General features: G+C 46.9%; 1 long non-coding RNA gene across 2 annotated transcripts; it reads right to left on the reverse strand.

Annotated features, from left to right (window-relative positions):
• Window positions 1-9107: 9107 nt before the first annotated feature.
• Window positions 9108-10894, reverse strand: LOC110342691. 2 transcript variants are annotated; one of them, XR_002384842.2, is made up of 2 exons: window positions 10816-10894; window positions 9108-10080 (listed from the first exon to the last, which is right to left on the reverse strand). It is a non-coding gene; the product is annotated as an uncharacterized LOC110342691 (long non-coding RNA). The 2 variants fall into 2 exon arrangements; XR_005872927.1 differs by lacking the exon at window positions 10816-10894 and adding an exon at window positions 10630-10785.
• Between the last annotated feature and the right edge of the window lie 4058 nt (window positions 10895-14952).

The following is a 14952-nucleotide window of genomic DNA, read 5'->3' on the forward strand; positions in this document are numbered from 1 at the left end:
AGAAGAGGGCACCAGATCTCATTACAGATGGTTGTGAGCCACCATGTGGTTGCTGGGAATTGAACTCATGACCTCTGGAAGAGCAGTCAGTGCTCTTAACCTCTGAGCCATCTCTCCAGCCCCAAGGAAGCTGTATACCTAATAAGTACATCTTTTTTAAAAAAAGAAGAGAACTGACTTCCTCCACAAGCTGCCCTCTGACCGCCACATGTAACTCTCGAAAGCTGCCCTCATACCTCCACAGCATAAGTTGTCTCTGGCCTCCATGGGAGTGCCACAGCATGTGTGTCCCCTCCCCCTCAGATCAATAAATAAGTAACAATGAGGGAAACACAGTAGAGAGTGACAGAAGAAGACAGCTGTTGCCAACCTCTCTCTCCACATGAGCATGCATGAACACACAAACAGAGGGAGAAGAGAGAGAAGAAGAGACAGAGACAGAGACAGACAGACAGACAGACAGGCAGAGATGGGGTGAGGCCGACAGTGTTGTTTGCTGTAGTTTCAGGTGTTGAAACAGGAACCACAAAGCTCAACAAAACCCACGTGGAGTTTTTTGGGGAAAGGGAGAAAAGAAGGGGCAGGTGTTGGCCAACCGGGGAAAGAGAAAAAACCGGGAAGAAAGGGGGAGGGACCAGCCTGCTCGCTTAAGAGGGAACGTCTGCACATTCGTACAGAGTCCTTACATAGCCCTAGAACACATGACATAGCCACACAACACAGGGCCCTTTGAGCTGTCCAAGTACCTGCCTGAAAGCCGGTGTGTGTCCTCTGCCAGTTGTCAAGGGTCCAGGTCAGCATAAGGCCAGGATATCACCAGGCAGAGCCCTTTGAAAAGGGAAAGTAGGGGAGGTGCACAGGCAGTGCTCTTAGTGGCTGCAGCTGAGGATGTATCCTGTCAGAACCCCAAGGGCAGGCCAGCACAGGTGCCTGGATACTAACAGCTTGGGCATTTGAAACCACAAAGCCTCTCCCAGTGACACACTTCCTCCAACAAGGCCACACCTCCTGATGCCATTCCCTAAGCTTACAGATTATGAGTCTATGGGGGCCATTCTTATTCAAACTGCCACATCCCACTCCCTGGTCTCAATGAGCTTATGGCAATATCCTAATGCAGAAATGCATTTAGTTCAACTTCAAAAGAATCCATAGCCTCAAATTTGTTTAAAAGTTCAAAATTCAAAATCTCTTCTGAGATTCAAAGCAACTCCTAACTGCAATCTCCTTTAAATACAAAATAAAAAAAGCAGGTCAAGGCCAGGCATTGGTGGTGCACTCTTTAATCCCAGCACTCGGGAGGAAAAGGCAGGGGGATCTCTGTGAGTTCGAGGTCGACCTGGTCTACAGAGCAAGTTCCAGGTCAGCCTCCAAAGCAATACAGAGAAACTCTGTCTCAACCCCTCCACAAAAAAAAAGGAGATCACATACCTCCTACAGACCACGGCACAGGATATACATTACTGTTCCAAAAGGGAGGCAAGGGAGCATAGTGAGGAAGTATTGGACCAAAGCAGGACTGAAAGCCAGCAGGGAAAACTCGAAACTCTTCATCTCCATGTCTGATGTTGAAACGCTCTTCAGATCTGCAATCCCTTTCAGCTCTGTTGACCACAGCAGACTTCTCTCTTTGGGCTGGCTGCACCCCCTGTGGGCATCTCTCCTCTGCAGAAATCTCACCATTCTGGCACCTCCAACATTTGGGATCTCCATGGCAAACCAGGTTTCACCTTTGTAAAGGGAACCCTTTTCCTTGAGAGAAGTCTTCCCACCAGCCTGGTTCTAGAGCCGCATCAGTCCCAAATAAATACAAAGGAGATATTAATTATAAAGCTGTTGGCCTTGCTTGTTTCTTACTGGCTAGATCTGACTTAAGTATTTATCCCATAATTGATAATCTAAGTATTTCTCTTACCAGAGAATAGTTCTGGGCTTCCTACCCCATGGTGTTACATCTTGACTCTCTGTGTTTCTCCTACCCAGAGTCCTCCTCGACTCCTAGTCCCACCTATCTTTGTTCCCTATTGGCCAACAGTGCTTTATTGACATATACACAGGACTTCCCTAACATCTCCTCTTTTCTGTCTAAACAAAAAGAAAGGTCTTAACTTTAACATAGTCAAATTATATATAAAAGAACAGTTATCAAGTAAGAACATAGTTACAATATTTTGTCTATCAACATTTAGCAAGATTTAAAGAAAATGTCATCTATCCCATCCTTGTGAGTCCAAAGTTCTATATGTAGCTTATCTTTTATCATAACTAAGGCAAACTATAATTATAACTGTCTTCAACTCCATCAAAGACCACAGACGGATAATATATAAACACTAGGATTGACAGAGACATCTTGCTACCTGAACAGTCAGTCACCTGATGTTCCTCTGTAACGTTGGGGCATCCATCTTCAGCCCATAGGCCACAATGTGTCTGGAATATTTCTCAGCAAAGCAGGAAATTTCAAACTGTCCATCTTCATTGGCAGTCTGTCAGTCATTTTTCTGTATCCTCAGAAAGTCTCGTAGACTCTTCCATGAATCAGGAACCCTGAAGGACTGTTTGAGTTCAGCAGTCACTTTCCTGTGGGTCCTGCATGTCCAGTTTATAGAGCAACAGTCAAAGAGTCCAGACAAGAGTAGTTTCTTTTTTTTTTTTTTCTGAGACAGGGTTTCTCTGTATTGTTTTGGAAGCTCTCCTGGAACTCACTTTGTAGACTAGGATGGCCTCGAACTCACAGAGATCCACCTGCCTCTGCCTCCCAAGTGCTGGGATTAAAGGCGTGTGCCACCAACGCCCGGCTGCCAAGAGCAGTTTCTTGCCCAAATGGCTAATCTTGCCATGTTGAAACCAAACTCCATAATGAGTTTCTTTGATGCCCATCTCAGACATAATTGGTGCTGCCAGGAATAGACATTTCTTATTGTCAAGAAAAACCCTAAACCATTTTAAATGCTATTTTCTGAAGGTCTTTGAAAGGTTTGAAGACTATCTATCTGTCTCAAATACATCTCTATATATCTAGAAAACCTAACTTACCTAACTATAAATTCTGACTATTATAAGTAACTACCTATAGTCTGTATTTAATTATGCATTATGTTTTAAAGACCAGTATAAGCACAATACTTAATCAAGAGGAGAAATATACACATCACAAAGTTGACCTTGAATTTATATCAATAAATGAAAACCCATACCCATACCATAATTCCCCCTTTTACCATTAAAAAGAGATTGGTAAACAACCCCATTTAAATGAAAACAAAGATTTATAAACAAGATGGGAATTAGGACGTCGCTCATTCCAAACTGCTTCGTGCTGGAAGGGGGCGCTGTTCATACCATGGGGATCATGACAAAACTCAGAAACCTGTATAAGTCCTTATTTTCCCGGTCTGTAAGACTGTATCATCTGTTTCAATTGTTGGAACACCTGGTCCACTGCTTCTGGGGGTCTTGGTTCATCAAACCACAGAAGCCTGGAAGGAATCCTCAGCTTTTCATTTTCTGTAGAAACATAAAGAAAAACTCTTTTTCAAAGTAACATATCCTTATACTTAAATTTTGAAGTCAAGGCATTTTCAAAAGATAGAAGTTGAATTAATTCAGCAGCATTTATAATCAAGTGTACTTTAGCAGTTGTTCCTTCCTTAGCAATGAAAAAACTGAAAAACACAATAGCGTACAGTATCCAGACTCTCAGTGTATTTTTCATCTTTACGTGGCTTATTTATTTATCTATTATTACTTTATTTCTTTTACTTTTATTTATTTTTCTCTGAGGCAGGGTTTCCCTTTGGAAATCCGCCTGCCTCTGCCTCTGGAGTAAATCCTACCGGCGTGCGCCACCACATCCGGCTTTTCTATTAATTTACCACTTTGCCGTTTCTTTTTGTCTCTCAATCTTAGGTATATTTTTAAACACACTGTAAACCTTTAGAGGTTTTGTTTATCCAAGTCTGACTTTACTGTAAATCTTTATGTTTTTCTGGCCATGTGTCTTATCTGTTAAAACCTCGGCTGTTTTAAACGGCCGTTTTTTTCCAAGATGGCGGGCGTAAGCGTGATTCCAGCTGCCGGCTTGGAGATGTGGTCACTGCCACTTCCAGCTGTGCTTACACACTTTTCATTGTTAGCAGAACCTCTTAAAAGAACCTTGCTGTTTTTTTTTTTTTTAATGCTGAGTCAGGAAGACTCCAAGACTCCCTTCAGCGAGTCACGTGAGTCTCTGCTTGTTGCTAGCAAAACAGAGCCCACCTGAGAAAAATGCTGCTACCAAAAAGCCCATGCTTTTCTCCGTTCTTTTGTTTCTAAAATTCCCTTAAATCTTTTGTTGCTCTACGTGGAAATTCATCATCCCACTCCTGATCACCATTATGTAAAGGGAAACCTTTTCCTTGAGAGAAGCCTTCCCGCCAGCCTGGTTCTAGAGCTGCATCAGACCCAAATAGACACACAGGAGGCTATATTAATTATAAAGCTGTTGGCCTTGCTTGTTTCTTACTGGCTAGCTCTGACTTAAGTAATTACCCCATAATTGTTAATCTAAGTATTTCTCTTACCGGAGAATAGTTCCGGGCTTCCTACCCCATGGTGTTACATCTTGACTCTGTGTTTCTCCTTCCCAGAGTCCTCCTGGACTCCTAGTCCCTCCTATCTTAGTTCCCTATTGGACAACAGTGCTTTATTGACATATACACAGGACTTCTCCCATCATCTCCTCTTTTCTGTCTAAACAAAAAGAAAGGTCTTACTTTAACATAGTCAAATTATATATAAAAGAACAGTTATCAAGTAAGAACATAGTTACAATATTTTGTCTATCAACATTTAGCAAGATTTAAAGAAAATCACCTTCACAGCTTGATACAACGGCCTCTCTAGGCCTCCATTCAGGGACACCCCAGACATATTCCTGGCCTCAGTTGCTTTCCTTAGTTGCAGAGGGAGATTCCATAACATTTTTCCTGTATCCTTGACTCTAAAGCCAGAACCACATGGTCAAAGCTGTTCTGCTGTTGGCTGGGTCTGAAACATGGCCCCCTAGTTGAAATACATTTCACCAGTTTTTTTGGTTTTCTTGGTTTGCTTCACTGCCCAAGCTTGGCTGTCCTGGAACTGATTCTGTAGCTCGGGCTGATTTTGACCTTTCCATTACCTTCTTAGAGTGACTAACAATTGTCTGTAACTCCAGTACAGGAGATCTGATGCCCTCTTGTGGCCTCTGAGGGCACCTGCATGCATATGGTGCATAGACATACACGGGCATAGATATGTACTCATAAAATAGAAAAGTAAATCTAATAAAAAAGATTCCCTTTAGCATAAGGCCACATTCGCGGTTCAGGCTGACCTGGCTTTTGGTGGCCATGTTTGGCAATCTGCAGTTGGGGAGGCCACTTTTTCGTGAAGTACTTCCAGCTAGTGGGTTCAGCAGGCATTCTTCACAAACTCCCTGACATCACAGACTCAGGTTACGGTTGTTATTGGTGCCTAACACTACCAGGAGGAAGACTGATAGGATCTTTATATTAAGTATAATAAGAGAGTGTAAGATGTGGTTATGTGTGCATTCATGCAGTTGTGTGTGTGTGTGTGTGTGTGTGCATTCATGCAGTTGTGTGTGTGTGTGCATTCATGCAGTTGTGTGTGTGTGTGTGCATTCATGCAGTTGTGTGTGTGTGTGTGCATTCATGCAGTTGTGTGTGTGTGCGCGCAGGTGCATGTGTGTGCACATGCTCGTGAAGGCCAATGGTCAACCTAGGTCCCAGGGCTTGTTTCCTCAGGAGCTGCCCGTCATGAATCATATGAGATCTTATGCATGTGTGCCCCAGTGTGCACTCCATGTGTGTAGAAGCCCTGGAAAGCCAGAAGGGCATGCGATCTCCTGCCACTTGAATTACAGGTGTTGGTGAATGGGCATGCGGGGGCTGGGAAGCTCCAATCCAGTCCTCTGTGAGTCTGAAGAGAGCTCTACCACCGAGCCATCTCTCCAGCCTCCTGTCTTGGTTTCTGAGACAAGGTTTCTCACTGATCTGAGGCTGGATGATTGGTCTATGCTGGCCAGCCGGAGAGTCCCAGGGGTCCACTTATTTCTCCCTTTTCAGTGCTGGAGTTGCAAGTGTGCCACCATACCTGGCTTTTTATGTGGGCGCTGGGCTCAGTTGGGTCTTCAGGCTTGAGTGAGCACTGTACCATCTGAGCCAGCTCTCTGGCCCTCAGAGCAGCATTTCTTATAATTGAGTATTAATGGGAAAACCTAGCGTTTGTCAAGAGATATAGTGATGCTTTATAGATGATGACATTAGACACACCAACAGGGCAAACACCAGGAAGGGATGGAATCGGACACATCAGGGCAAAATCTCACAAACGATGCTGAACCACAGATCCGGACAGCAAGAAAAACAGCTCAATCTTGTTTATAAAAAGTTCAACAATACAACATGGTCTATATATAATTTTAAGGTGGCAAAACATATAACAAGATAATAAAACAAACGTAGACAGAACAGTGGCTCTATCAATTAAAGTACAGGTGCCTGGAGAAACTGCAGGGCTGTCCTGTCTGCCTGGGGCTATTGCTGAGGATGGGTAGTGGAGTGGTGGGTATTCATTATTCTTTATTGCTATTTATTCCCTTGAAATACAAACCCAATCAGGTCATTTTCACACTGAGAACCCTCCAGTGGTTTTCCATGACATCGAATTAATTCCAAAGCCTTAATTGTGGGCTACGTCATTCGCTGGTTGCTTTCTAGACTGTCATCTTTTACTGAGTCCCATTTGCTCTCTCAACTCTGGGCCATGGTGTTCCAATCTCTGGGAGTTTGTGTGTGTATGTGTGTGTGAGTGTATATGTATGTGTGTGTGTGTATGTGTGAGTGTGTACATGTGTGTGTGTATATGTGTGTGATTGTGTGTGTGTGTTGAGCAGGTGTGTGGTCTCAGGTGTCTCTTTGTTGTTTGTCATTGTTAGCTGGCCTGTGAACTTTTGGGGATTCTCCTGCCTCCCATTTCACTGTCAGAGCGCTGGGGTTTGAGACACAACCACTGTGCCTGGCTTTTCGTGGTTCCGGAGATTTGAACTCAGGTCCTCATTCTTGTATAATTGTTGTGGGATAATCTCTTTGTACCCTGTGAAGATTTGTCACTTGACCTACAGCTAGGCAGGAATTTCAGGGAAGAAGAAGGGCGGAGATGAGGAGAGTCACCAGCCAGAGGTGTAGGAGGGAGGAAAGCAGCAGAGTAAAGGGAATAAAGTCACCAGGCAGAAAGTCAATGAACAGAAACAGGTTAATTTGGGTTATAATGTCTCCTTAGAAACAAGCCTAAGCTACCGGTCGAGCTTTCACACCTAATAATAAGTCTTCATGTTGTGATGTGGGATCTGGTAGGGGACAGAAAAACCTGCCTACGTATGGTAAGCAGTTTGTGCACTGAGCCATTGCCTCAGCCCTGAAGAATATTCCTTCTGGAAACGCTGCTGCAGCCACAGCAGCATAAAGACTATGAGAACATCTGGCTCACCCCCGAGACTGACAGTGGACTCAAGAGGAGCAGGGCTCCCCCCAGCCGCACTGTGGCCGAGGCCTTCATCAGCAAAGGCCCAGTTTGGAAAGTGGACCAGTAAGAACGGAACCCTTTTCAGAGAGATGGCCCATTGCTGCCCCGGCCTGCCAGATCGCCCGCCTGGCCTGGAGGTCTGGCTTCCATCAGTCCACAGCCCCTCAGGAGCCAATGGAGGGCCTGGGCCTGGGCAGCTGCATTTGAGACTTATTAGGGACAGTGGAATGAATGGAAGAGTTCTTGTCTCCCAGCCCAGGAGGGAAATACTCGTGTTTGAGACAGGGTTTCTCTGTAGCTTTGGAGCATGTGCTGGAGCTCCCTCTGTAAACCAGGCTGACCTTGAACTCATAGAGATCCACCTGCCTCTGCCTCCTGAGTGTCAGGATTAAAGGTGTGCACCACCAACACTGGGCTCAATCTTTTTTTTTTTCAAGACAGGGTTTCTCTGTATTGCTTTGGAGGCTGTCATGTAACTCACTCTGTAGACCAGGCTGGCCTCGAACTCGCAGAGATCCACCTGTACCACCAACACCCAGCACAATCTTTTTAAAACCTTTTCTTTTAAAATTTTATTACTTTTCTCATTTATTTATTTATATGCTATTTTAGATAGGGTCTCACAGTATAACTCTAGTTGGTCTCGAACTCACTATGTAGGCCTGGCTGACCTTGAACACACAGAGATCTGCCTGCATCTGCCTCTTGAGTATTCAGATTCAAGGTGTGCGCCAATCCAATATGCCCACAATACCTATTTGTCTCTCTGTCTGTCTGTCTACCTATTGTGGAGCTGCACACAGGCCGTGACACACATGTGCGGGTCAGAGGCCAACCTCTGGAATCAGTCATCTCTTTAAACCTCATGGCCCAGGAACAGAACGCAATGGGGCCACCCTTGGTGCCAGGAGCCTTTGCTGCTCAGCCATCTCTCCACACTTTGAGATGTTTTCAGTTCATTTCAGTCAGTTAGGCTTGCTTGGTCTTGAAGTAGCTAAAAGTTGGCCATTATCTGTTTTACTTGGGGGGGAGGGGCTGAGGACAGGTCTGAAATTGTGTGTGTGTGCGCGCGTGCGCGCACGTGCGCATGTAACGAGGTCCAGAATGACCCACAGTAAGAATTTAAATAACAGTCTTTCTATAGTTGGGTTAGATAATGATGCTCCTCAAGTAGCACAGATTCTATAATACTGAGGAAGCCATGAACTCAAATAAAATCTCCTCAAATTTTCCAGTATTTAAATTTCTGCGCTGGTGAGATGGCTCCGTGGGTTTCGGCACCTTTGGTTAAGCCGGACAACCTGAGTTTATTCCCAAGGACCCACACGGTAGAAGGAGAGAACCTGACTCCACAGAAATCGTGTTCTGACTCCTACACATGCGCTGTGGCGTGAGACCCACGCTTATCTGGTTCTCCTTCCCCTTCCCCCAACACTAAATACATGTTAAAAAACTTTCAAAGGGGCTGGTGAGATGGCTCTGCATAACATAATCATCCCTAATATTTTTGTGACTTCTAGGCAAACAGACCATGGACATAATGGTGCTATAACTTGCTAATTTATGATTCTCGCCTTCCCTGTTACAAACATCATAGCAGAAATTGTTTGAAAACAACCCAAACGAGGGCCAGGGTGGGGTGGGGTGGGGTGGGGTGGGGGATTTCTGCTGGTAATTTGAGGATAACACTTATTTTCAAACCAAATTTCTGAGGTCAACTTTGTTTTCTGAAAAATGTTCTCGCAGGGGCGTCTGGGAGTCAAGTCCTTTAAAGTCAGGAAACCAGTTTCATTCAATCAGAGGGGAGAAAGTCACCAGGCTACCTCCTCCTCCAAGGGGACAGCCTGGGGGACAGGAGCCAGGAGGGCGCAGGCAGGCCCTGAGGTTTCAGTGTTCAGAGCTGCCTGTGGGTAGCGCAATAGGGACTGAGAGCCCTTGAGAAGCTGGCCGTCCTTCAGAAATAGCCAGGGCTCTTCCAGAGCACACCCAGTGCGTGCTCCTGTCACCAGAGCCAGAATCTTCTGAAAGGCTCAGGGTAGCTGTACAAACAAGGTCAGGCCAGAGGCTGGAGGGAGGGGCAGCCGACTCAGCCGCCTTTGTGGAGAAGGTGCTGCCCTCCAGTGGACACCGTAGAGAGGGCCCGGTCTGTGCACACAGGACTTTACAGGCCTTGGTGGCCCCGCCCACAGCGCGTGCATGTGAAGGACGCCCAGCTGCACAGATTTGCTAGAGTGCGATCTACACTCGTGGTGGGTCACACCGGTTCACCCAATTTAGAAATCCTCCAGGCGTGGTCAGAAATGTGTCTCCTGGGTGATCCTAAGTCCTGCCCAGTTATCAGTTATTACCCGGGTAGACAGAGGGGGAGCCCTCCCTGGAGTCTGGTGAAGCCTCCTGTGAGCTGAGAAGCTGGAATTCCAGTGCAGTCCACAACATCTGGGTCCGCTGGATGACTGAGCTCATAAAGGCATTCCCAGGGAGCCCAAGGAACCGAGTTTGAGCCCGTCTATGCTGGAAGGAGAGAACTGGCGTCTATAAATTGTTTTCTGACCTCTACATTCACAGAGAGCAATGAATAAATAAACAAAAGTTAAAACAGCCCAGCATTTGTTACAACAATTATAGACTAAATAATATTCTCATATGTAGATATTTTATGTTAAAGTGACAATGACCGTGTTTAAGGCCCGGATGTTTAGGGTCATGGGCCTTGTTTGCTTCCCCAGGCATGGCCTCAGAATCTCAGGCAAAACTTTTAAGACTCTTACCCATCGACTGTAGTCCTGCCATGTGTCCCTGGGGGCACACGGTGCCCCCAGGCTTCTTAGCCACAAAACATCCTCTCACTGCACCAAACCCTACCCAGGACCACTGTACTCCACAGACAGCTGAGATGGCCTCTGGGGAGCCCACGCCCACGCTCTCCAGTGTGTGGGGTTCCCCTCTCTTCCTCTTAACCCTCACAGCTAAGCTGATAGTAAAATACCATAACTAGGTCCCAACCCCACTTCATAAAGTAGAGAGACGTGGGGTTCCTTTCTGAACTGAAGCCACGGGTACCTGTTCGGCCTGAGTTGAGGTCCCCGAAAGTGGGGGGAATTCCTCGGGGTACTGCATTCGACTGCAGGAAGCTGTGTTTCTTGCCTCCCTCTCTCCAAACGCTCACCGTCCTGGTTAGCATTTTGTTGCTGGGTTAAACACGAGGACCAGAACCAGCTGTGGGACGAACGGGTTTATTGGACTTACCAGTTACAGCTCATCAAGAGAAACCGAGGCAGGAGATTGAAACAGGAAGTGCTCCCTGGCTTACTTCCTGCTTCCCCTCACTGAGATTCTTTATGTGACCCAGGGCCACCTGCCGCAGTGGGCGGGGCCCTCCTCCCCCAATGAACAATCCAGCAGGTGTCCCACAGTCGGGCCCATAGGCCAATGAGAGGTGACCTCATATGAGGGCCCCCTCTTTGCAGGAGTGTTGAGCTGACTACCGAGAATGCGTGACTATCAATCTCTCTGATATTAACCGTCACACCTAGGCAAACACACCCACAAATATTGTTCATTCTTTGGCACTGAGGACAGAATCCAGGGCCTTGTCATGGTCACCACTGAGTATACCTCCGCCTTGGTCAGGGCTTTCTGTTTCTATAAACAGACATTAAAAACATATTTTTGGAGATTTATTTTTATGTCATGTGGGTGGGTCACATGTGTGCAGTGCCTGCTGAGGCCAGAAGAGGGCATCAGATCCCCCTGGAACTGGATTTACAGAAAAGTTGTAAGCTGCCCCATGGGTGCTGGGATTCAAACCTAGTCCTCTGGAAGAGCAGCCTGCTCTCTTAATTGCTGAGGATTTTTTCCCCTTGAGACAGTGTTTCTTTGTGTAACACCCTAGCTGTCCGGGAACTCACTCTGTAGACCAGGCTGGCCTTGAACTCACAGAGATCCTCCTGCTTCTGCTTCCTGAGAGCTGGGATTAGGGTGCAAAAGACTCACATAAAATACTGCCTTAAGGAAGTCAGCCAGTGCCCCAGCCTGTCATCAGAGCCGAGGTCACCTTCCTCCAATGTCCCCTCCTCTCTGCTGCAGAGCTGAGCTCAGAGTGGAAGAAAAGACTGACACTGAATCTCCTGTCTGCTGGGGGTCCCTGAAGCAGGAGCTCATGGAATGACAAGGCCCTGCCCCCACAGAGGTGAACCAACCTTGCTAGAAGCTGTTTTATATGGGTGCTGCTTTTTGTTATTTTTAGCCTGGGGTGATTTTTTAAAACAATACCTGTGCTAGGAATGGAATGGAGCATCGCACATGCTAAGCACACGTTCTGTTACTGAGCTCTACACACCCTCAGCCTCCATCCTGGCTGTTCATCATCTCAATGACAGCCTGAGCCAGCATTCGTACCCGGAGGAGGACAAGGCGGCCTACAATAAGTAACAGCTGGCCCTCCTCTGGGTTCTGGGTTCAAATTCACATAGCTACATCTCTCTCTCAATCTCTCTCTCTTCCTCTTCCTCTTTCCCTCCCCCTCCCTACATCTCTCTCTCTCTCTCTCTCTCTCTCTCTCTCTCTCTCTCTCTCTCTCTCTCTCTCTCTCTCTCTCTCTCTCTGTCTCTCTGTCTCTCTGTCTCTCTCTTCTCCCTCCCCTCTCTCTCCAGGAAAAGAGAAACTCAGCTCAATGGCTCCTCCTGGTGTCTGACAGGAGCAATCACAACACTCCTTGGGGAGCCCTCACTCTGGACCTCTGAATATGTGGACAATATTAGAAATAACCGAAAAAAGTAGATGTTTAATACAGATACCATTCATTTATAAAATGTTTTTTATTTTAAAATAATCATTGTCAGTTATTTAGCCATGAAAAAATCATGATGTCTGTTGCTTAAAACATTCCAGCAAATCCTGAGGATGGTGATGCATGCCTATAATTCCAGCACTTGGGAGATGGGGTTGGAGGATCAGAGCCTGAGGCCATCCTTGGATACACAGGCTAGTTCTAGGCTAGCCTGGACTACAAGAAACCCTAAGAAAATGCAGGAGGAAGAAAGGAAATTCCTTTCTTTCCCCCTAAAGATTTATCACTGGCCTGACGTTGGTGGTGCATGCTTTTAATCTCAGCACTTGGGAGGCAGAGGCAGGAGGATATCTGTGAGTTCGAGGCCAGCCTGGTCTACAGAGCTACTTCCAGGACAGACTCCGAAACAATACAGAGAAACCCTGTCTTGAAAAACCAAAAAAAAAAAAAAAAAGATTTATCACTGAAAGCAGCATGTACCCCATCTCCTTCCGTGTATTTGCACGTGTGCATATGGGGGCTTCAGGTCACCCCATGTGTGTTTGCCTGTTTGTATGTGGGGTCTCAGGTGATACCATGTGTGTTTGCACGTGTGCATGTGGAGGCCTCAGGTCACCCCATGTGTGTTTGCACGTGTGCTTGTGGAGGCCTTAGGTTCCAGCACCCACCCCTCCGTGTTTTTTTTTTTTCACATCAGTCACTTTCCCTCTAAGATTTGAGACAGCGTCCCCGGCTGAACCTGAGCTCACCAGCTGGGCTCAGCTTCTTGGCCATCGAGTCCGATCTTTCTGGTGTCTGCCTCTTCAGCAGAGTACAGGCTCTCATAGCTCCTGGCTGTTATTTTTTTGATAGATTTAAAAACACTTTATTAGGTTTTGATTAATGTGTGTGTGTGTGTGTGTGTACATATGGGTGAGGTTGTGCTGTGACTTGAGGCCAGAGGATAGTTTTTGGGAGATTCCCATTCCCCATGTGGATGGGGGTGGGGAGGTGCCGGTGGTGTTGTGTGGTGGGGGAGTGGGGGAGGCTTGAACTAAGGTTGTTGGGCTTGGTAGCTGGTGGTTTTATCTGCATCTCCAGTCCATGCCTGGCTTTTTAATGAGGTACTGGGGACAGAGCTCAGGTTCCCATGGCAAGCACAGTGTTGATTGAGTTATGTCCCCAGGACCCTGAAAGTGGGTTTTCTTAAGGGGAAGTCCACGGGAAGGAGACTGGCGCTTTTTGGTTTCAGAATGGAAACTAGGGATATAAGCAAGTGAAAAAGGGAATGAGAAAGGGGTCCAGGACCCCATCTTCTGCAGTTTCCACTGTGGCCGAGGGTGTGGGACACGTCCCTCCGAGACTGAAGGGCCATGGCCTCTTCTATGCAATCACAAGTCAGCCCACTCACCAGAGGCAAAAGGTCACCTTGCCCATGAGAAGAATTCCAGCCAGATACCAAAGACTGACGTTGACTGTGAGGACACCACTGACCAGTGGGTCCCTTTCTGCCCCCAGGGCACAGCTGAGGTCCAGACCCTGGGGACTGGTGATGGCTGAGGTGGTGGAATCTCTCTGGACACCAACAGGCAAACTGAGTGGCAATGAGAAATGCTCGTGTTTTGAGACAGTCTTGCTATGCCTCTCAGGCTAGTCTTGAATTCGCGATTCTCCTGCCCCTACCTCCTGAGTGCTGGGATGATGGGTATGTCATCACTAAGTGACAGTGGGGAGTATAATGTCCCAGAGGCCCAGTGAGCTTTCTGGGGAAGGGAAGGGTGCAAAAGGGAGGGGCTAAGGTGTGACGGGCAGGACAGTGCAGAGGCCCCTCCGTCTCGCACTCCTGCGGAGGCCATTTCAGGTCTAACTAGAGCAGTGGCTCTCAGCCTTCCTAATGCCGCGACTCTTTAAAATGGTTCCTCATGTTGGGTTGACTCCAACTGTTAAGCTACTTCATAACTTTAATTTTGCTACCATTATGAATCAAATGTTGGACCCCTGTGAAAGGGTCATTTGACCCCCAGAGGGGCCGAGACCCTCAGGTTGAGAACTGCTGAACTAGAATCTGATCTCCCTGATGGAGAACTACAACTCTATTCTAGGAACCAAAGGTCAAAATGTGCTAGCTAGCCTGTCCCAGCCTTTGTCAAAAGGTTGTGCAGACTGGGTTCAAGCTAATAACGTTTATCTTAGCTGCCTGTTCCTGTGGAACTCCCTCCAGCTGGACAACCAATTACCTTAGCTTCTGATGAAACTGTTTGCTTCAAACTACTTACTCGGTGAAGCCCCCCCCCATCCCCTCAGCTGCCAAGCGAGATGCCTGGACAGTCTCTGCCTTTAAAAACCCCAGGGCCACACCTCAATGGTTGAGGTCCTCGATGCGTGGAGCACAAACGTTCACTTGCTATACACTGTGTCTGAGGGTTCATCTCCTTGTAACAAAGGGATGCCTCTAAGAAGGGAGCTGTGGTGGCCAATACTGACCTTCAGTCAGGATTTGGTTGGATCCGGAATCCCTCAGGAGACACACCTCTGTAGCTGGAAGTTTCTCTCCCACCCACCAGTCCCCGAGTGACCACTCTGAGGCTCAATATTAATTACAAACTCTTTGGCCT

The sequence above is a fragment of the Mesocricetus auratus genome, unplaced genomic scaffold (assembly GCF_017639785.1).
Source record: "Mesocricetus auratus isolate SY011 unplaced genomic scaffold, BCM_Maur_2.0 Super-Scaffold_100042, whole genome shotgun sequence".
Classification (NCBI taxonomy): Eukaryota; Metazoa; Chordata; class Mammalia; order Rodentia; family Cricetidae; genus Mesocricetus; species Mesocricetus auratus.